Below are 24,263 nucleotides of genomic sequence, written 5' to 3' on the forward strand. Positions count from 1 at the left end.
AATCAGTCAACACCTGAGTGTACATCCCTGAGACAGACACCAGCTTCCTCCACTCAGGCTGGCAGGCTTAGGAGTGGGAGAGCCTATCGCAACCTGGCCAGACTCAGCTAGCTCCCGCCCTCGGTCTATTTAAGCCTGCTCTTCCTGTCCATCTGTGCTTGTGAATTCTTTCCTTGAGGTTTCCTGGCCCAGCTACAGCTCCTGCTACTTTTTGATCCTGCTCCATACAGACCCCGGCTTACCGACTACTCTTCTGCTTTTCGCTTTGTACCTCGCACTCTCCTGGCTTGACTCGGCTCGTTCACTACTCTGTTGCTCACGGTGTTTCCGCGAGCAACTGCCCACTTCCCTTGCTTGTATTCCCTTGTTTGTTTGTCGTGTTTGTCATGCACTTACTGAGCGCAGGGACCGCCGCCCAGTTGTACCCCGTCGTCTAGGGCGGGTCGTTGCAAGTAGGCAGGGACAGAGTGGCGGGTAGATTAGGGCTCACTTGTCCGTTTCCCTACCCCCCCCCACCATTACAGATAATATTTAATGTTGCCTAAACAATACGATCAGTCGATGAACGAGCTTTTGCTTGTTCATCCGCTGATCGTTGCCTTGGTTGCAGAGGCAATGATCGGAAGGAGCGTTCATATGAACGCTCGTTTGCTTAACCCCTTAATGACCAGCCTATTTTAGACCTTAATGACCAAGCTACTTTTTATGTTTTTCCATCGTCTGATTCAAAGAGCTATAACTTTTTTATTTTTGCGTTGACATAGCTGTATAAGGTCTTGTTTTTTGCAGGACAAGCTGTAATTTTTAATAGCAACATTTTGGGATACATAGAATTTATTGATTAACTTTTATTAACTATTTGGGGGGGAATATAAAAAAAACTGCAATTTCGCCAGTCTTTTTTTGCGTCCTAAATTTACGCCGTTTACCGTGTGGTAGAAATAACACAATAACTTTATTCAGGGGGTTGTTGCAATTGCAACAATACCAAATTTATATAGTTTGTTTTATGTTTTACTAAGTTTATACAGTAAAAACACTTTTTTTTCAAAATTATTTGTTTTTGTGTCTCCATATTTGAAGAGCCATAACTTTTTTATTTTTTCGCCGATGCAGTTGTATGATGGCTTTTTTTTTTGTGGGACGACTTGAAGTTTTTATTGGTACCATTTTGGAGTAGATGCGACTTTTTGATCACTTTTTATCAAATTTTTTTTAAGGCAGGATTCAAAGCAAATAGCAATTTTTGCATTTTTTATTTTTTTATCTTTGCGACGTTCACCGTGTGGGTTAAATGATGAAACAACTTTATAGTTGGGGTCGTTATGGACGCGGCGATGCCAAATATGTGTAACTTTTTTACTTTATTTTGTTTTTTAATAATAAAGCAGTTTGTAAGGGGAAAAAGTGGGTTTTTCTTTCTTACTTTTTTCACTTTTTTTTTTTACATTTTTTTTATTAAACTTGTTTTTTTTACTTTTTTACTAGTCCCACTAGGGGACTTCACTATGCAATCGTCCGATCGCATTTATAATACACTGCAATACTTCTGTATTGCAGTGTATAATGCCTGTCCGTGTAAAACGGACAGGCATCTGCTAGGCCATGCCTCTGGTATGACATAGCAGGCATACACTACAGGCAGACCTGGGGGCCTTTATTAGGCCCCCGGCTGCCATCGGAGACACAGACACTCGGCGATCTTATCGCCGGTGTTGTGGATAATTCAAAGTCAAACAGTTGCTCCAGATTCATTCATATTTATTTCCTCATGAGAAGGTTTCACAGCAGTGTCATAATGATGTCACTCAGCAAGTGATGGCAGACGGCATTTTACATACATTATGAGTGGGCTTATATACAGTTTTTTAGACTGAACTTTTACTACATCAGCTGTAATATTTTCTCTTGAGTTTGCACAAAACAAATTACATTCACAATATTTTCTTAGCATTGCAATATTTTCCTATCAAGTCATTGAATGGTAAGTCCTTATCATCTTCTGTATTCTGTAAGGAGGGCGTAGAGGGTGGGGTCTTGAGTCATCAATTTTCCCTCAGCCTTTATTCTTGCTGATTCAATTCCTTAACACAGCAAAAACAGAAATACATTCTCTCAAAATATCACTCTTATATTGAAGTTAAAATGGAGGTATAGAATAGAAGACAAAATGGTGGAATTAAATAATTTCTTTCACATTTCACCCTTTTGATAATATCACTATCACACATATATATTATTATTATTATTATTATTATTATTATTATTATTATTACTAACTAACTGTCATCCTTCCTATCCTGGAAACCACCCCCGAGACGGTCCGTACTTCACAGAGTATACAGATAAGCTGCATAGACCATGAGATGTCAGACATCTATTCTTGACTGTTTCTTGGTAGCAATTTCCACTAAATCGTCCATACGTTGTATTGATAGCAAAACACACACCAACTCCTTTCTAACTATTGTAGATGACAACAGCCAGCCAGAGATGCATCACATCACAAGGACCACCCCGGAGAAATCCCCGGTGAAATCATTCTCAGAGCATTAACTCTTCTTTAAAGTGGTGCTCAAACTGCTGGGGTGCATCTGTGGGACCCTCTTCTCAGAGATGATGTCCTCCCCCTACTCTCAAACAACTGAGGGGTCTTCAGGAGAGGCGGGTAGTCGAGCTGGGCTGTCAGACGATCAACTCTGTAGCTGTTTTGTCATCATGTTTAGAGAATAGATGTATCTGTAAAGGATCTGCCAGGCACAGCTTCGGGGTTAACTTCCATAGGTAATCAGTCTTCACCTGAGTCTATGTCTCTGAGACTGACTCCAGCTTCCACCACTCACCACTCAGGCTGGCAGGCTTAGGAGTGGGAGAGCCTATCGCAGCCTGGCCAGACTCAGCTAGCTCCCGCCCTCTGTCTATTTATACCTGCCTTTCCTGTTCCTCCTTGCTTGTGATTCTTCCCTTGTGGTTTCCTGGCCCAGCTACAGCTTCTGACTATTTGATCCTGCTCCATACTGACCCTGGCTTACTGTCTACTCTCCTGCTCTGCGTTTGGTACCTCGTGCACTCCTGGTTTGACTCGGCTCGTTCACCACTCTTGTTGCTCACGGTGTTGCCGTGGGCAACTGCCCCATTTCCCTTAGCTTTGTGTACCCTTGTCTGTTTGTCTTGTGCACTTACTGAGCGTAGGGACCGCCGCCCAGTTGTACCCCGTCGCCTAGGGCGGGTCGTTGCAAGTAGGCAGGGACAGAGTGGCGGGTAGATTAGGGCTCACTTGTCCGTTTCCCTACCCCTATCATTACAGTATCCACATCTTTACTGCAACAAGAAATACAACACATTAATAATTTCCAGGCAATTAATAGCATTAAAATCAGTCCTATCACCACCACTATGGGTTTCAGTAATCCAGAAAGCATATTATTAAACCAAACACCAATAGATCCCATCCAAGAAAAGGGATTCCATCCCTCCTTAGATATATCTCTAGCTTTTTTCTGCAATTCCTTTACCTTATTCATGTGTCTCTATGGGGTCATGTGATTCTTCAATCCAGGTGCAACATTCTTCACCTATAACAGTACAAGTTCCACCTTCTATTGCTAACAGATAATCAAGAGCCATTCTATTTTGGAGGGCGACTTTCCTAACTTGGGCCAACTCTTCATTGATAGCATGGATAGAACTGGAGGTCTCATTAATTATCCCATCCATAATACTAGCATATTTGTTTAACTTATTCGCTAGTTCGATTCCCCAGCCTGTCCAAGAGGGGAACCACATCCAAGCTTTATCTGCTTCGGTAAACAACTCTCGTTTATATCTAGTCTCCTTAGAATACATTTCATAAATGTCAGCAATTGAGATATTTGGACGTTGTCTGATGACTGGAATAACTCTTCTTATAGTACAATTTCCCCACGCTCCCATAGGAAGCCAAGAATAGGCTCTGTTACCACAAATATAATATAGCCCTGGTGTTATTACCCTAGGAACTATTTTACCATGATTCCCCAACCAACTTTGAAACCATCTCATATTGTCATGCACTTTAGTCTTACAGTCCCATTCGTCATCATCTCCTTTGTCAGGACAGGAACACCTGGGGGCACAAGACGCTGTCATAGTTGCACACCAACATTGATTATTACAATTACCATGTACCTCATCACAGTTTACTTCATACTTCATATTGAATAGTAATGTGCCATTTTTACAATCTGTTTCTCCAACGTGTACCTTAGGTAAATTGACTTTGCGCCCATTAATTCTGGCTATGTGATCAGCATACATAGGCCCTATGCACATAGTGGGTGTATTTAGTAGGCCAGCAATTTCTAAATATGTTCCTTGGTCTGAGAGAGCATTGTGAGCAGTGTGATTTACATCTATTTCAACATCATAGCTATAGTCTGTGAGATTGGGATCATTCATAGATATTGGCACACCAATTAAAGGGAATCCTTTATGATTTGCAGGAACATGAGAACAGATCCAACAGTCAGTTATGTTCAGCTGCTTGGCTGTTTGTTGATGTAGAAGCCAAATAGAGTTCTTCCGCCGTTCTCTATTCACCTGTGTACAATAGCATAAAATACAAAGGAACAGGCAAGACAGCAAATGCATTTTTTACATTTCACTATAGTCAATCCTTCTTTCTCCGAGTGGCCTCACCCTTTTTACACAGATCTGCGTCACCTGACCTGAAAGTTCACCTTTTTACAGTGAGAAGTGTGAATCCAGTTGGGATTCCCCTCTACTTTCACTGAGGTAGAAGTGGTCAGTAGTACTTGGTATGGACCATCAAATCTGGGTTCCAGATGTTTCCTCACGTATCTTCTTAATACGACCCAATCTCCAGGTTGTAGGTGGTGAGTTCCAGTTTTGTCTTCTGGGTCTGGTAAAGAAGAAAAGACTAAGCCCTGCAAATTAATCAGCTGCTTATGGAGATAGACAACATAGTCAGTTAGGGAAGCATACTGTCCATGTAATTCTTGTGGAAAGAAAAGCCCTGTCAGCGGTGGCCTGCCAAACAGCACTTCGAACGGTGAAAGTCCATGCATTCCCTTTGGTGTATGCCTCATTGCAAATAGAGCTAACGGTAGGGCTTGTACCCAAGTAAGTTTTGTTTGCTCACAGATTTTAGCTATCTTATTTTTTAAGATGCCATTTGCTCTCTCACCCTTCTCTGATGACTGTGGGTGATATGGAGTATGTAGCTGTTGATTTGATTAATTTGCAACCCTTTCAACATTTCTGCAAATACCTGCCCCGTGAAATGTGTCCCACGGTCAGACTCTACCGTCTCAGGTAGGCCGTATCTGCACACAACCTCAGATATTATTTTCTTAGCTGTCACTACAGCTGTTGCCTTAGCAACAGGCCATGCTTCTACCCAAGAGGAGAACATATCCACACATACTAAGACATATTCATAGACACCACATTTAGGTAGTTGAATGTAGTCTATCTGCAGTCTCTGGAATGGGTAGTCAGGTTTTACAAGGTGTTTCATCTGTACCCTAGTCATTTTGCCTGGATTGTGCTTGGCACAAATCATGCATTTCTTGCACCATTGTGTTGAAAATTGTGAGAAGCCTGCTGCAACCCAAAATTTATATGAGATAGAAGATGAGATAAGTTTGTTAAAAACTGATATATAGCTGGAGGGGCACACAATCGACCATCCTCATGTTTCCAAACACCATTATCTGGCTTACAACCTGTCTTCCTCCATTTACTGTGTGTCTGGGGACCTGCCTGTTTTTGCAAGGCTATGAGAGTGTCTAGTGTCAGATTTTGGTCATCTTTTGGGGACTCTTGGATGATCAGAATAGCAGCCTTTTTAGCCACTTCATCTGCCCTGTTATTACCCATAGTGATAGGATCTTTCGCTCGCTGATGTGCCTGGCATTTGATAACAGCTATAGCTCGAGGTAGCTTTACCTTTTCCAGCAGCTCCTGTATGAGGTCTGCATGCTTCACAACCTTCCCACAAGAAGTTAAGAAACCTCTGTGATTCCACAGAAAACCAAGATCATGTACAACTCAATAAGCATAACGGGAGTCCGTATATATATTTACAGGCTTTTCCTATGCCAGCTTACATGCCTTGATCAGGGCAAGCAACTCTGCACTCTGGGCAGAATGTATGACAGGATCAATGGTCTCAGAGTATAAGACAGAGGTGACTAGAAAAAATGGGGTTGAATCCAGCACGGACAGTTGTTTTAAAATGGAAGAACTATTTCCAAGTTTAATTGGCCAGTATGTTTGGCAAGTTAAAATCAGGAGTAAAGAGCACGGTGTGACATCCTGATATAGTGGAGAAAAAATTGTGGTAGTGGTAGATAGAGAGCCTACGCGTTTCAGACGCTCCAAGCGTCCTTAGCCATGACTAAGGACGCTTGGAGCGTCTGAAACGCGTAGGCTCTCTATCTACCACTACCACAATTTTTTCTCCACTATATCAGGATGTCACACCGTGCTCTTTACTCCTGATTTTAACTTGCCAAACATACTGGCCAATTAAACTTGGAAATAGTTCTTCCATTTTAAAACAACTGTCCGTGCTGGATTCAACCCCATTTTTTCTAGTCTCGTCTATATGTGTGCCGACACAAGGATCCGTGCATGAACCTTCCTAGAAACACATCTGCATATCAAGGTGAGCTGGAGGTGCTTCTCTTATTTATCTGTGTATATAAGACAGAGGTGTCTGGTGGTTTGGCTGTGAAGGACTGCTTATACATTATTACATTTATCACTTTTCCTGATTCAATCTACAAATGACACAAAGTTGTTCTGCAATGTTATACAAAATATCTATATCAGCATTTAATGTTGTGTCCATTCATTTCAAGAACAAGATTACATTTCTTATCTCACTAGCAGCTGTTCTTCACCTCCCCCTTCTCTTATCACACTAGTTGATTCTAAATTATACCATATGGGAATTTACTATAAGGTCATTTGCAACATTAAAATAACTACCACTTCTATAACTTCCTTTGCTTTAAACTTTATTTTATAAAGTATGAATTTCCTCTGACAACCTCCTGCACTTTACTTCAGTGTATTAACGTTACATACATTTGTCACTAAATTATGCTAAAAAGATCTATGAAGATAATGAATATACACAATAACTGAAATTATTAAAGTATATATTCTATACTGACTACTATAAAGATACCTTGGGCTCTTTGTTGCTTTCTAAAAGATGCTACAATCCATCTACTCCAATCTGCTTTGTCATTTGACATTCTGGATTTACAATCCCCTAGTAAGCTTACACCATTTTAACAGGTGCTTGCTCACCCATATGCCATACCTCAAAATTCATCTTCTCTGGTGGGATCAGAGAAGCCTGCGGACGCCCTACTCTGTAATCTGGTGATCGGCCAGACCCTCGTTTGCCGTGACTGTTGCCCATAGCCCTGCTATGATGGAGGGGACTCATACCCTTCTCTCTCAGTTTTTATCTTCACTAACAAACATTATGGCTATTGGCTGTTAGGGAAAGTTCCACACTACGTATCTCCTACGTACCCATATACACTCTGTATACACTATCCAACTGTGCCAAATTACAACCAACTAAGCAATAATCCCACAAAGGATCTGCTCATTATATCATCTATATCAAACAATCTAAGAAAGGTATCTTCTAAGCACTATGATTTTTCATGAGGGAGACAAGCCATGTGCAGCTTCAGGACACGCGCACTTTTTGTCCTTCTGCTGCTCAGGCAGTGGTTAATAACAATTTACTTGACAAACACAGAAAAATAGAAAAACACTCGTGTCTGAGGATGATAGGGTCCTCTTACTTATCACTGCACTGCCCCCACCATGCCTTCTCCGTAGAGGTGCGTCTTGAGGCAGTTTCAAGCACTCCGCCGTAAAGGCCTCTTTCACGCTGATGTGGCGTGCACCAACATCCTCATTCATTCACATACATATCAAAAAGAGGTTAGTACATTTAACAACTGTTTGAGGTTCTTGGCAACCGTACTCACGACAGAGAACAGATGGACTGTGGACCAAAGGAAGAGAGCGAATGAGAAAAAAGTTTCTCACCTGTTTGATGGTGCCATTTCGGTCTCCTGTCCTTGGTTCCCATCCTGGTTCCGTTGCAGCCGCTTTCGGTTCCCGGGACTTTTCGGCACCAAAATTGTTGTGGATAATTCAAAGTCAAACAGTTGCTCCAGATTCATTCATATTTATTTCCTCATGAGAAGGTTTCACAGCAGTGTCATAATGATGTCACTCAGCAAGTGATGGCAGACGGCATTTTACATACATTATGAGTGGGCTTATATACTGTTTTTTAGACTGAACTTTTACTACATCAGCTGTAATATTTTCTCTTGAGTTTGCACAAAACAAATTACATTCACAATATTTTCTTAGCATTGCAATATTTTCCTATCAAGTCATTGAATGGTAAGTCCTTATCATCTTCTGTATTCTGTAAGGAGGGCGTAGAGGGTGGGGTCTTGAGTCATCAATTTTCCCTCAGCCTTTATTCTTGCTGATTCAATTCCTTAACACAGCAAAAACAGAAATACTTTCTCTCAAAATATCACTCTTATATTGAAGTTAAAATGGAGGTATAGAATAGAAGACAAAATGGTGGAATTAAATAATTTCTTTCACACCGGGTGTCGGTGGGATGAGAGGGAGCTCCCTCCATCTCTCCAAAACAACTCAGATGCGGCACTCGCAATTGAGCGCCGCATCTGAGGGGTTAAACGGGTGAGAGCGATACTGATATCGATCTCACCCGTTCTAACAGGGATGCCCCCAGCCCTTAGCTATGTCTGTCAGCTGAGAGCAGGGAGATTTAAATGCTCCCTGCTCTGTTTATTTATTCTTATGCAGCCCCGTAAAAAGGCTATTGCATCGGATTAAAGCCCGTAGTAGTGGCCACCGTAAAAACACTGTGGGACGGTCACTAACGGGTTAATAATTGGCTCATGTAAACAGACCTTTAGTTTCTGCAATGGCAATAAGGAGCAAGCATATTAAGCTTACAACTTGCTTTTAGTCAGCTATTCATTTCCATACAGCAAAAAGGGTCGGACTGGCCCACCAGAGTACCAGGGAATACCTGGGTATTGTCAGAGGAAGATGAGAGACACCAGATCCAACAATGCAGACGAGCTGAAGGCCACTATCAAAGCAACCTAGGCTTCCATAACACCTCAACAGTGCCACAGGCTGATCGCCTCCATGCCATGCCACAACATTGATGCAGTAATTCATGCTAAAGGAACCCCCGACCAAGTATTGAGTGCATATACTGTACATACTTTTCAGTAGGCCAACATTTCGGTATTAAAAATCATTTTTGAAATATATTATATTCTAATTTTATGAGACACTAAATTTTGGGGTTTTATTAACTGTTACCATAATCACCAACATTAAAATAAAAAAATGCTGGAAATAGATCACTCTGTGTGTAATGAATCTATATAATATATGAGTTTCACTTTTTGAATTGAATTACTGAAACAGATTAACTTTTTGATGATAGTCTAATTCATTGAGAAGGACTAGTATATACACTACCGTTCAAAAGTTTGGGGTCACCCAGACAATTTTCTGTTTTCCATGAAAACTCACACTTATATTTATCAAATGAGTTGCAAAATGACTAGAAAATATACTCAAGACATTGACAAGGTTAGAAATAATGATTTTTATGTGAAATAATAATTTTCTCCTTCAAACTTTGCTTTCGTCAAAGAATGCTCCATTTGCAGCAATTACAGCATTGCAGACCTTTGGCATTCTAGCTGTTAATTTGCTGAGGTAATCAGGAGAAATTTCACCCCATGTTTCCAGAAGGCCCTCCCACAAGTTGGATTGGCTTGATGGGCACTTCTTGCGTACCATACGGTCAAGCTGCTCCCACAACAGCTCTATGGGGTTGAGATCTGGTGACTGCGCTGGCCACTCCATTACAGATAGAATACCAGCTGCCTGCTTCTTCCCTAACTAGTTCTTGCATAATTTGAAGGTGTGCTTTGGGTCATTGTCCTGTTGTAGGATGAAATTGGCTCCAATCATGCGCTGTCCACAGGGTATGGCATGGCGTTGCAAAATGGAGTGATAGCCTTCCTTATTCAAAATCCCTTTTACCTTGTACAAATCTCCCACATTACCAGCACCTAAGCAACCACAGACCATCACATTATTTCCATCATGCTTGGCAGATGGCGTCAGGCACTCTTCCAGCATCTTTTCAGTTGTTCTGCGTCTCACAAATGTTCTTCTGTGTGATCCAAACACCTCAAACTTCGATTCGTCTGTCCATAACACTTTTTTCCAATCTTCCTCTGTCCAATGTCTGTGTGCTTTTGCCCATATTAATCTTTTCCTTTTATTAGCCAGTCTCAGATATGGCTTTTTCTTTGCCACTCTGTCCTGAAGGCCAGCATCCCGGAGTCACCTCTTCACTGTAGACGTTGACACTGGCGTTTTGCGGGTACTATTTAATGAAGCTGCCAGTTGAGGACCTGTAAGGCGTCTATTTCTCAAACTAGAGACTCTAATGTACTTGTCTTGTTGCTCAGTTGTGCAGCGGGGCCTCCCACTTCTCTTTCTACTCTGGTTAGAGCCTGTGTGTGCTGTCCTCTGAAGGGAGCAGTACACACCGTTGTAGGAAATCTTCAGTTTCTTGGCAATTTCTCAGATGGAATAGCCTTCATTTCTAAGAACAAGAATAGACTGTCGAGTTTCACATGAAAACTCTCTTTTTCTAGCCATTTTGAGAGTTTAATCAAACCCACAAATGTAATGCTCCAGATTCTCAACTAGCTCAAAGGAAGGTCAGTTTTATAGCTTCTCTAAACAGCAAAACTGTTTACAGCGGTGCTAACATAATTGCACAAGGGTTTTCAAGTGTTTTCTAATCATCCATAAGCCTTCTAACACAGTTAGCAAACACAATGTACCATTAGAACACTGGAGTGATGGTTTCTGGAAATGGGCCTCTATACACCTATGTAGATATTGCATTAAAAACCAGATGTTTGCAGCTAGAATAGTCATTTAGCACATTAACAATGTATAGAGTGTATTTCTGATTAATTTAATGTTATCTTCATTGAAAAAAACTGTGCTTTTCTTTAAAAAATAAGGAAATTTCTAAGTGACCCTAAACTTTTGAACGGTAGTGTATATATATATATATATATATATATATATATATATATATAGAAATGCAAAAATAGGCAGCACACCATAGATAAAGTGAAAAAAAGAGGGTACTTTATTGGCCCCAAGTGCGACGTTTCAGCTCTATCCACTAGAGCCTTTCTCAAGCAAATGACAAGTGAAACAACCGTGGTATAAATCAGCACACTGATTAACAAATTAATAACAGCAATCAAGTACAAATATAGGTATAGTCGAAAATGTATACACACAATGTGCAAAATATCTCCATTAGTGATATATCAGTATACATGTGTACAAAATATAGCAATACAAGCGTGTTACAGAATACACAGACAGCAAAATACATCCAGTACGTGTATATTATAATATAAGCACATATGTGAACAATCGTGTAATCAAGGTAATATAAAATCTAAAAAGGATATCACCTGGGGATGTCAGATCATAAAACCGCAATGGCGGCGTCCACGAGGCGCAACTGCGCATGCGTGAACGTATGGCTGAGGATAAAGGTCACACACAAGTGTGTCGTAATCGGCGCATGCGCACTACATGTCTGAGTGCGCCGACGCCATATTGGATCCTGGATCAATCGGAAAGTGTAGGCGTTCTGCCCATATCTAATTAAATGTAAGTTATATGAAATTAGACCAAGATGACAGGCAAAATAGTGTCACAGACCCTGATATTACCGGGCTCTATACCAGCAAGGAGAGAACACCACGTTTAAACATTGCAGCAGAGACGGCAGGGGGTCACAGATCCGCGGCAAGCAGATCCATGTCACTCACAAACAGGAAAAGCGCCCTATCATGTAAACGTAACGTACACATGACAAAGTACAGTCCCAAGCCTCCCCACTAGCGTCGTAAGACGTGTGTAATTAGCGTAACTGGAGAGCCTCATACCAGCAATGGGTCATAGTAGCATAGAACACATATCTGCCTAGCGTCACCACAGATCAATATTAAACATAGAATACATGGGAAGACAGTGCCATAAAACATAAAACCAGGATTATCAGCCATACATAAAATCAATGAAAATGATCCAATCGATCCACAGAAGTGATATCCCGTAAGATGCATCTTCATCTAGAATAGAAAAAGTAAAATTAGTGTATGTTCAAAAGTAGAAATTCAATTCACAGGTCAAATATACAGAACGGAAAGTCTGAGTGTACCATTGCTGAGACCCAATGGGAACAGGATCTACGTAAGCCCACCCAACGCAAAATCTACATTTAGACCCATAGGTTTTAAGGTGTTCAGTCTTCCTATCCATTGCAATTCTCTAAGTTTAAGAAGCTTTGTCCTATCTCCACCCCTTCTGGGTAACGGGATACGATCTAAAATAGAGAAACGTAATTGCTGTTCGGTATGCCCTAAATCAGTAAAATGTTTGGATACCGGAAGATCCAACCTCCTCTTCCTGATGGTATACCTGTGTTGGTTGAGTCTGGTCTTCAGGTCCAAGGTGGTCTCACCTACATATAAAAGTTTACATGGACACTGAAGTACATAAATTACAAAATCGCTGTTACACGTCAAATAATGTCTAATGTGGAATTGTTTGCCCGTACCAGGGTGTACGAAAATTGGTCCCTTATGTATAAGGGGACAATTCACACAACATAAAAACGGATAACATCCCAACTTGGGTGTAGACAGAAACGTCTGTTTCTTGGTGCTAATGGGACCAATATCCGCTTTCACGAGCCTATTCTTTAGACTCGGAGGTCTCCGATATGAAAAAAGTGGGGGTTTGGTAAATTCCTTAACACGAGGAAGGCAGTTACCTAATATGGACCAATGTCGTCTAATGACATCAGCAATTTCATTGCTCCTTTCCGTGTAAGTCGAGACAAAGGGAATGCGTCCTTGGTCAGTTGGTACGTCCTTGGATTCTAATAACGTCACCCTGTCCATTTTGTCTACTTTAGCTCTGTGTTTATCAAGGAGTCTCGTCGGGTACCCACGTCTCTTAAAGCGATCCATCATTAGGTCCAGTGTTTTATCGGAACTACCTGTATCACTAACCACTCTCTTAACACGCATAAGCTGGCTGACAGGTAGGCTTTCCACCATCCTGCGTGGATGACTACTAGAGAAAAGGAGCAAATTATTGCAGTCGGTAGGTTTTACAAAGAGCTCAGTGCTAAAATGATTACCGCTAATCCTGACCAGTACATCTAGAAATTGTATTTCTGACTCGGAATGTACCAGCGTGAACTTGACACCCTCATCAATTCTGTTTAGAAAATTATGGAAATCAGTTAACATGGTGAGGTCTCCGGTCCAAATCAAGAAAATGTCATCGATGTATCGCTACCACTTAACAACATGGTCAAAGTGGTGGGACACATAGACGAACACCTCCTCCAAAGTACGCATATATATATTGGCGTATGTAGGGGCAATGTTCGACCCCATAGCAGTACCACGCAGTTGTAAAAAGAAATCATCCCCAAACAGGAAATAGTTACATCGCAGTATCATGTTAAGCAACTGTATAAGGAACAAACAACACTCAGGAGAGAAGTCAGATAGTTGTAAAAAATCTTCTACAGCCTTCAGGCCTCTAGCATGGTCAATAACGGTGTACAAACTTGTAACATCAAATGAGGCAAGGATGATGTTTTTATCGCTCGGTATAGAAACTTCCTGTAATTTTTTCAAAAAGTCGGACGTATCCCTAATGTAGGAGCTGGCACCTATAGCATAGGGTCTTAGAATTTTGTCAAGAAATATGGCAACATGACAAAAAATAGAGTCCGTACTGGACACAATGGGACGACCCGGGGGATTAATTAAGGTTTTGTGAATTTTAGGAAGTATATATAAGACCGGAGTTCTAGGGTGTTCAATGGTCAAATACTCACTCAAGCCCTCATCAATAATCCCTCCCAGTTTAGCCTTATCCAGTATTCCCTTGATTTCCCTACTAAATTCAAACTTGGGATCTTGTGGGATCCGTCTATAGACAGCCGAATCATTTAACTGTCTCCGTATCTCTTTTAAATACAGGGTAGTATCCATGATCACAACCGCACCACCCTTATCAGCTGGTTTGATTGTGATACCAGTGTCTCTAGTTAACTCATTGAGTGCCTTAAACTCTGCTGTGGTCAAATTGGGATGTGTATGTCTATTGCTAGGGTTGGGACCTGTTTTGATAATTTCAATGTCATTCTTAACTGCAGTAATAAATGCCTCAATGGCCGGCATACTCAATGAAGGTGTAAAATTACTCCCTTTAGAAAGACCAACATGTTTGAGGTTTAATTCAGAGCTCCTAATAGGCATATCAAAGAGTTTCTCAGAGAACCACCACTTTAACTTAATGGATCTAAAAAAACGAAACAGATCTTTTTCAATAGAGAACCAATCAGTGCATGCAGCAGGACAAAATGACAGACCCTTATTAAGAAGAGAAGATTGAGCATCGGTCAATACCTTGGAGGATATATTTACAATTATCGTTTCCTCAACTCCATTGGACCCCTCCTCATCTGTTGTCTGGGCCTGTTCACTCTCTGGTTTAGACCGCCAACCGTGCCTTCTGCCCCCTCTCCTGGTACGCTTCCTGCCGGTATGGAAGAGTCCGGGGTCTCCCCTAAAAAAGGAAAGGAATTCTCCGTCGCCCCCTTGCTGGGTACCCATGATCTCCTACGTCTCCGATTATCCTTGGACACAGTTGCATCTCTGTAGTCATCTCTCTGCCAGTTATACACCTTCCCCTTCTGGTAATCATCTGCATCTCTGTTCCATTTTCTTCTCTTTATATCTTCTTGTTCGGATTTCAATCTTTGGACTTGTGCAACTAAATTCTCAGAGAATCTTTCATATTCTTGATTATCCAGAACCGCCTTCAGCGCAACATCAACCTCTTGCATATTATCCTGAACCACTCGTATTTCTTGTTGCAAAAATTCCAAATTTGGTTCAGGATAATATGCAAGAGGTTGATGTTGCGCTGAAGGCGGTTCTGGATAATCAAGAATATGAAAGATTCTCTGAGAATTTAGTTGCACAAGTCCAAAGATTGAAATCCGAACAAGAAGATATAAAGAGAAGAAAATGGAACAGAGATGCAGATGATTACCAGAAGGGGAAGGTGTATAACTGGCAGAGAGATGACTACAGAGATGCAACCGTGTCCAAGGATAATCGGAGACGTAGAAGATCATGGGTACCCAGCAAGGGGGCGACGGAGAATTCCTTTCCTTTTTTAGGGGAGACCCCGGACTCTTCCATACCGGCAGGAAGCGTACCAGGAGAGGGGGCAGAAGGCACGGTTGGCGGTCTAAACCAGAGAGTGAACAGGCCCAGACAACAGATGAGGAGGGGTCCAATGGAGTTGAGGAAACGATAATTGTAAATATATCCTCCAAGGTATTGACCGATGCTCAATCTTCTCTTCTTAATAAGGGTCTGTCATTTTGTCCTGCTGCATGCACTGATTGGTTCTCTATTGAAAAAGATCTGTTTCGTTTTTTTAGATCCATTAAGTTAAAGTGGTGGTTCTCTGAGAAACTCTTTGATATGCCTATTAGGAGCTCTGAATTAAACCTCAAACATGTTGGTCTTTCTAAAGGGAGTAATTTTACACCTTCATTGAGAATGCCGGCCATTGAGGCATTTATTACTGCAGTTAAGAATGACATTGAAATTATCAAAACAGGTCCCAACCCTAGCAATAGACATACACATGCCAATTTGACCACAGCAGAGTTTAAGGCACTCAATGAGTTAACTAGAGACACTGGTATCACAATCAAACCAGCTGATAAGGGTGGTGCGGTTGTGATCATGGATACTACCCTGTATTTAAAAGAGATACGGAGACAGTTAAATGATTCGGCTGTCTATAGACGGATCCCACAAGATCCCAAGTTTGAATTTAGTAGGGAAATCAAGGGAATACTGGATAAGGTTAAACTGGGAGGGATTATTGATGAGGGCTTGAGTGAGTATTTGACCATTGAACACCCTAGAACTCCGGTCTTATATATACTTCCTAAAATTCACAAAACCTTAATTAATCCCCCGGGTCATCCCATTGTGTCCAGTACGGACTCTATTTTTTGTCATGTTGCCATATTTCTTGACAAAATTCTAAGACCCTATGCTATAGGTGCCAGCTCCTACATTAGGGAAACGTCCGACTTTTTGAAAAAATTACAGGAAGTTTCTATACCGAGCGATAAAAACATCATCCTTGCCTCATTTGATGTTACAAGTTTGTACACCGTTATTGACCATGCTAGAGGCCTGAAGGCTGTAGAAGATTTTTTACAACTATCTGACTTCTCTCCTGAGTGTTGTTTGTTCCTTATACAGTTGCTTAACATGATACTGCGATGTAACTATTTCCTGTTTGGGGATGATTTCTTTTTACAACTGCGTGGTACTGCTATGGGGTCGAACATTGCCCCTACATACGCCAATATATATATGCGTACTTTGGAGGAGGTGATCGTCTATGTGTCCCACCACTTTGACCATGTTGTTAAGTGGTGGCGATACATCGATGACATTTTCTTGATTTGGACCGGAGACCTCACCATGTTAACTGATTTCCATAATTTTCTAAACAGAATTGATGAGGGTGTCAAGTTCACGCTGGTACATTCCGAGTCAGAAATACAATTTCTAGATGTACTGGTCAGGATTAGCGGTAATCATTTTAGCACTGAGCTCTTTGTAAAACCTACCGACTGCAATAATTTGCTCCTTTTCTCTAGTAGTCATCCACGCAGGATGGTGGAAAGCCTACCTGTCAGCCAGCTTATGCGTGTTAAGAGAGTGGTTAGTGATACAGGTAGTTCCGATAAAACACTGGACCTAATGATGGATCGCTTTAAGAGACGTGGGTACCCGACGAGACTCCTTGATAAACACAGAGCTAAAGTAGACAAAATGGACAGGGTGACGTTATTAGAATCCAAGGACGTACCAACTGACCAAGGACGCATTCCCTTTGTCTCGACTTACACGGAAAGGAGCAATGAAATTGCTGATGTCATTAGACGACATTGGTCCATATTAGGTAACTGCCTTCCTCGTGTTAAGGAATTTACCAAACCCCCACTTTTTTCATATCGGAGACCTCCGAGTCTAAAGAATAGGCTCGTGAAAGCGGATATTGGTCCCATTAGCACCAAGAAACAGACGTTTCTGTCTACACCCAAGTTGGGATGTTATCCATGTTTATGTTGTGTGAATTGTCCCCTTATACATAAGGGACCAATTTTCGTACACCCTGGTACGGGCAAACAATTCCACATTAGACATTATTTGACGTGTAACAGCGATTTTGGAATTTATGTACTTCAGTGTCCATGTAAACTTTTATATGTAGGTGAGACCACCTTGGACCTGAAGACCAGACTCAACCAACACAGGTATACCATCAGGAAGAGGAGGTTGGATCTTCCGGTATCCAAACATTTTACTGATTTAGGGCATACCGAACAGCAATTACGTTTCTCTATTTTAGATCGTATCCCGTTACCCAGAAGGGGTGGAGATAGGACAAAGCTTCTTAAACTTAGAGAATTGCAATGGATAGGAAGACTGAACACCTTAAAACCTATGGGTCTAAATGTAGATTTTGCGTTGGGTGGGCTTACGTAGATCCTGTTCCCATTGGGTCTCAGCAATGGTACACTCAGACTTTCCGTTCTGTATATTTGACCTGTGAATTGAATTTCTACTTTTGAATATACACTAATTTTACTTTTTCTATTCTAGATGAAGATGCATCTTACGGGATATCACTTCTGTGGATCGATTGGATCATTTTCATTGATTTTATGTATGGCTGATAATCCTGGTTTTATGTTTTATGGCACTGTCTTCCCATGTATTCTATGTTTAATATTGATCTGTGGTGACGCTAGGCAGATATGTGTTCTATGCTACTATGACCCATTGCTGGTATGAGGCTCTCCAGTTACGCTAATTACACACGTCTTACGACGCTAGTGGGGAGGCTTGGGACTGTACTTTGTCATGTGTACGTTACGTTTACATGATAGGGCGCTTTTCCTGTTTGTGAGTGACATGGATCTGCTTGCCGCGGATCTGTGACCTCCTGCCGTCTCTGCTGCAATGTTTAAACGTGGTGTTCTCTCCTTGCTGGTATAGAGCCCGGTAATATCAGGGTCTGTGACACTATCTTGCCTGTCATCTTGGTCTAATTTCATATAACTTACATTTAATTAGATATGGGCAGAACGCCTACACTTTCCGATTGATCCAGGATCCAATATGGCGTCGGCGCACTCAGACATGTAGTGCGCGTGCGCCGATTACGACACACTTGTGTGTGACCTTTACCCTCAGCCATACGTTCACGCATGCGCAGTTGCGCCTCGTGGACGCCGCCATTGCGGTTTTTTGATCTGACATCCCCAGGTGATATCCTTTTTAGATTTTATATTACCTTGATTACACGATTGTTCACATATGTGCTTATATTATAATATACACGTACTGGATGTATTTTGCTGTCTGCGTATTCTGTAACACGCTTGTATTGCTATATTTTGTACACATGTATACTGATATATCACTAATGGAGATATTTTGCACATTGTGTGTATACATTTTCGACTATACCTATATTTGTACTTGATTGCTGTTATTAATTTGTTAATCAGTGTGCTGATTTATACCACGGTTGTTTCACTTGTCATTTGCTTGAGAAAGGCTCTAGTGGATAGAGCTGAAACGTCGCACTTGGGGCCAATAAAGTACCCTCTTTTTTTCACTTTATCTATGGTGTGCTGCCTATTTTTGTATTTCTGTTGATATTGAGAGCTTGGTCGGTTCCCTGGGATTTGCACCCACATCTTCTTATTCACCGGTGCTGCTGGATTTAGTTTTTTTGTCTATATATATATATATATATATATATATATATATATATATATATATATATATATATATATATATATATATATATATATGAATGCCACATTAAGGACAAACACATTATTTATTGTCTATATGCTTAAATCTAATTATGAAACTGAAATAAAATACATTTGACATTCTTGACCAGCATATGCTTGATATATTTTTGAAAAAGGTTAAAAAAGGATTTCAACTGAAATTAAAGAGTGTTTGCAGGTAAGTAGCTACATCGACTTACCTGCAAACGCTGATGCTGCTGCAGAATCATCTGTAGCCTCTGGTGCCGATGTGTCCTCGCTCGTCTGATACGATGCAGGACCTGGGGAAGTGACGTCACAGCGTGATCTGCCAGAAGCTGGGCGTTCTGAAGAGAAGTGGATGATACTTCTCGTAAGAACGCCCAGCTAGTAAAAGAAGTAAAAACGCCCCGATGTACGCACATAATACACGCCCAGTTGTACTTTTACTTTTCAACACGCCCAGTTGTACTTTTGCAAGCCTCATTTGCATAAATACAAAAATGGTCATAACTTGGCCAAAAATGCTCGTTTTTTAAAAATAAAAACGTTACTGTAATTTACATTGCAGCGCCTATCTGCTGCAATAGCAGATAGGGGTTGCAAAATCTGGTGACAGAGCCTTTTTAAAGGGAACCTGTCCCATTTCAAGTGCAGTCCAATCTGCAGGCAGCATGTTATAGAGCAGGATGAGATGTGCAGATTGATACATTTATTTGTAACATCAGTAGACCTTTCAATTTATTTGTTTAAACCTTTGCTCATTCTGGATTAAGGGGTCGAGTATGAAGTCCCAGTTATTGACAGCCTTCCCTGTATGAGTGTGAATGAGCCAACATTTAAATGAATAAATTACGTTAAGTTCTACTGAATCTTTTGATACAAAAATATATATCAACCTGCTGAACTCCTCCTGCTCTATAGCATGATGCTTGCAGATTGGACACCATGTTCAATGTGACAGGTTCCCGCAAAAAATTCTGATAATATGGTCATAGACTACCACTGCTGCTGCATTAGCCTTGCTTCTGAAGCAATAGAGCCTTGTTCTTTTTTTTTCCTTCCAGCTCCCAATTAATAATATGTCCCCCCTGGATAGTGAGAAGGGCGCTGCTGACAGAGACATTCCCCTGATCGCCAGGAGCGCTGTGTGAGGTCTCTCTCTAGAGTGGAAATTTGGTTTATTTCAATAAGCAAGAGAGACCCTCGTGCCCTAGACAACTGCTTCTCTCACCTATCCCTTGTCCCAGCCCTGGGCCTATATTTAAAAATTTCACTAACACGTTAAGCAATACTATTGAAATGTCACATGTTTTTGTGTTACATAATGCAATGTGTGTATTACTTTACTATATTTCTATTAGTTTAGATAATGTTAGGAAATTATCCTGGTATGTCTTGTCTAGATCCTGGTATGTTCTGTGACATCACTGCGATCAATGTAAATCAATGTCCTGTACTTCTAGTAATGTCGTTCTTCAGTGGACACAACAATGAGGTTGTTTGTATAATTAAGTTATAACAGTACACAACATATTAATAGCTAACTTAATATCCGCTTTAACCCCTTAAGGACACAGCCTGTTTTGGCCTTCAGGACACAGCCAATTTTTTCAAATCTGACATGTTTCACTTTATGTGGTAATAACTTCGGAATGCTTTTACCTATCCAAGCGATTCTGAGATTGTTTTCTCGTGACACATTGGAATTTATGTTACTGGCAAAATTTGCTCGATATGTTCAGTATTTAAATGTGAAAAACACCAAAATTTAGCAAAAAATTGCAAACATTTTTCTAAATTTATATGTATCTGCTTGTAAGTCAGATAGTAATACCACACAAAATTTTTGCTAATTAACATCACCCATATGTCTACTTTAGATTGGCATTGTTTTTTGAACATTCTTTTATTTTTCTATGACATCACAAGGCTTAGAACTTTAGCAGCAATTTCTCACATTTTCAAGAAAATTTAAAAAGGCTATTTTTACAGGGACCAGTTCAGTTGTGAAGTGGATTTTAGGGCCTTATATATTAGAAACCCTCGATAAGTTACCCCATTTTAAAAACTTCCCCCCACAAAGTATTCAAAACAGCATTTAGAAAGTTTCTTAACCCTTTAGATGTTTCACAGGAATTAAGGCAAAGTAAATGTGAAGTTTTCAAATTATTTTTATTTTTTTGCAGAAATTAATTTTTAATCTATTTTTTTTGTAACACAGAAAGTTTTACCAGAGAAACGCAACTCAACATCTATTGCCCAGATTCTGCAGTTTCTAGAAATATCCCACATGTGGCCCTAGTGCACTTATTGACTGAAGCACCGGCCTCAGAAACAAAGGAGCACCTAGAGGATTTTGGGGCCTCCTTTTTATTAGAAAATGTTTTAGGCACCATGTCTGATCTGAAAGGCTCTTGCGGCGCCAAAACAGTGGAAATCCCCCAAAAGTAACCCCATTTTGGAAACTATACCCCTTGAGGAAATTATCTAGGGGTATAGTGAGCATTTTGACCCTGCAGGTTTTTTGCAGAAATTATTGGAAGTAGGCCGCGAAAATGAAAATCTACATTCTTTCAAAGAAAATGTAGGTTTAGCTAATTTTTTCTAATTTCCACAAGGACTAAAACGAGAAAATGCACCACTACTTTTGTAAAGAAATTTCTCCCGAGTAAAACAATACCCCACATGTGGTCATAAACGGCTGTTTGGACACACGGCAGGGCTTAGAAGGGAAAGAGCGCCATTTGGCTTTTGGAGCTCAAATTTAGCAGGAATGGTTTGCAAAGCCCCTAAGGGACCAAAACAGTGAAAACACCAAAAAAGTTACTCCAGTTAGGAAACTATACCCCTTGAAGAATCCATCTAGGGGTGTAGTGAGCATTTTGAACCCACAGGTGTTTCATAGATTTTATTAGAATTGGGAAGTGAAGATAAAAAAAATCCTTTTATTCCAATAAAACGTAGCTTTAGCTCAAAATTTTTCATTTTCTCAACAAATAAAGGAATAAAAGAACCCCAACATTTGTAAAGCAACTTTTCTTGAGTACGAAAATACCCCTTTTGTGGTCATAAACTGCTGTTTGGGCACACGGCAAGGATCAGAACAGAAGGAGCGCCATTTGGCTTTTGGAGCACAGATTTTGCTGGATTGGTTTCTTGACACCATGTCACTTTTGCAAAGCTCCTAAGGTACCAGTACAGTGGAAACTCTCCAAAAGTGACTTGATTCACGAAACTACACCCCTTGAGGAATTCATCTAGGGGTGTAGTGAGCATTCTGACCCCACAGGTCTTGCATAGATTTTATTAGAATTGGGCAGTGAAAATAAAAAAAATCCTTTTTCTTCAATAAGACGTACATTTAGCTGAAAATGTTTCATTTTCTCAACAAATAAATGAAAACAAGCACCCAAACACTTGTAAAACAACTTCTCCTGTGTACGGCAATACCACATATGTGGTCATAAACTGCTTTTTGGGCACAGAGTAGGGCTCAGAAGGGAAGGAGCACCATTTGGCTTTTGGAGTACAGATTTTGCTGGATTGGTTTCTGGGCGCTATGTCGCATTTGCAAAGTCCCTGTGGGACCAAAACAGTGGATCCCCCCCAGAAGTGACCCCATTTTGGAAACTACACCCCTCAAGGTATTCACCTAGGGGTGTAGTGAGCATATTAACCCCACAGGTGATTGACAGAAATTGGTGTGCACTCGATGTTGCAGAGTGAAAATGGGATTTTTCCCATCGATATGCCAATATGTGGCGCCCAGCTTGTGCCACTGGAGACACACACCTCAAAAATTGTTAAAAGGCTTCTCCCATTGTCTGATTAAAAAAAAAAAAAGGCTTCTCCCAGGATTGGCGATGCCATATATGTGGAAGTAAACTGCTGTTTGGGCACACTGTGGGGTTCAGAAGGGAGGTAGCGCCATTTGGCTTTTGGAGCGTGGATTTTGCTTGTAGTAGTTTTGTTTGGAGTCTTACTGGTGTTTCCGTTTATAATGTGGGGGTACATGTAAGCCGGGCGGAGTATATGAGGGGCATAGTCATGTGGTATAATAATGGGGTAAAAAAAAAATAAAATATAATCCATAGATGTGTGTTACGCTGTGACACAATCCTTTCTGCACAGGCCGGTGTCGCACTAATAAATGGTCTTTACTTATTCCCCTTTTGGTCCACACTCGGGGTCTTTGCAGTTTGAGGAATTTTGCTGGGAAGTGTTGTCCTGGTATAATACGGGCACCCTTCCAGCAGATATGTTTGGGCCCTCCCCTTCCTGGTTCCCTAATTTTAGGGGCCTTGATAATTCGCCACTTGAAACAGAAGAAACGTTCCCCTCGGGCCGGCACAACTGCATATTTTTATTTACTGGCTTATTGGAGCCTTAACTAATTTTATTTTTTCATAGACGTAGTGGTATGACGGTTGTTTTTTTTTGCGGGATGAGCTGTAGTTTTTATTGGTACCATTTTGGGGTACATGCGACTTTTGATCACTTGTTATCCTTTTTTTTTTGGGAGGCAAGGTGACCAAAAAACAGCAATTCTGGCATTTTTTTTAAAATTATTTTTATACAGCGTTCACCATGCGTTTTTCGCGCACCACGCACAGCACTATAGAAGTCAATGGGGCAGTTCAAACAGTGCGTGATTTGTGTGCAGCGTTTGTTCGCTGCGTACAAAATGCGACAGGTTCAATATCTCTGCGTATTTCGCGCATAACGCACCCATTGAAGTCAATGGGTGCGTGAAAACCACGCAGGTCGCACGGAAGCACTTCCGTGCGAACCGACTGAAACAGCGCACAAGCTGTCAAAAGGATGAATGTAACCAGAAAAGCACCACGTGCTTTTCTGTTTCCAAACATCCAAATGGAGTGTCTTTGAGATGAGCGAACACGGACAATCGAACCGAACTTCACCGGGTTCGGCCGAACTCGTTTTGGCCGAACCCGGCAAAAAAATTTCCGGTACGCGACGTCAGGAGATAGTCACTGTCCAGGGTGCTGAAAGAGTTAAACTGTTTCAGCACCATGGACAGTGACTACCAATCCCAATAAACATGAACCTGTAAAAAAAAAAGAAGTTCTGACTTACCGATAACTCCCGGCTTCTTCCTCCAGTC

This window comes from Rhinoderma darwinii, chromosome 1, assembly GCF_050947455.1.
Source record: "Rhinoderma darwinii isolate aRhiDar2 chromosome 1, aRhiDar2.hap1, whole genome shotgun sequence".
NCBI lineage: Eukaryota > Metazoa > Chordata > Amphibia > Anura > Rhinodermatidae > Rhinoderma > Rhinoderma darwinii.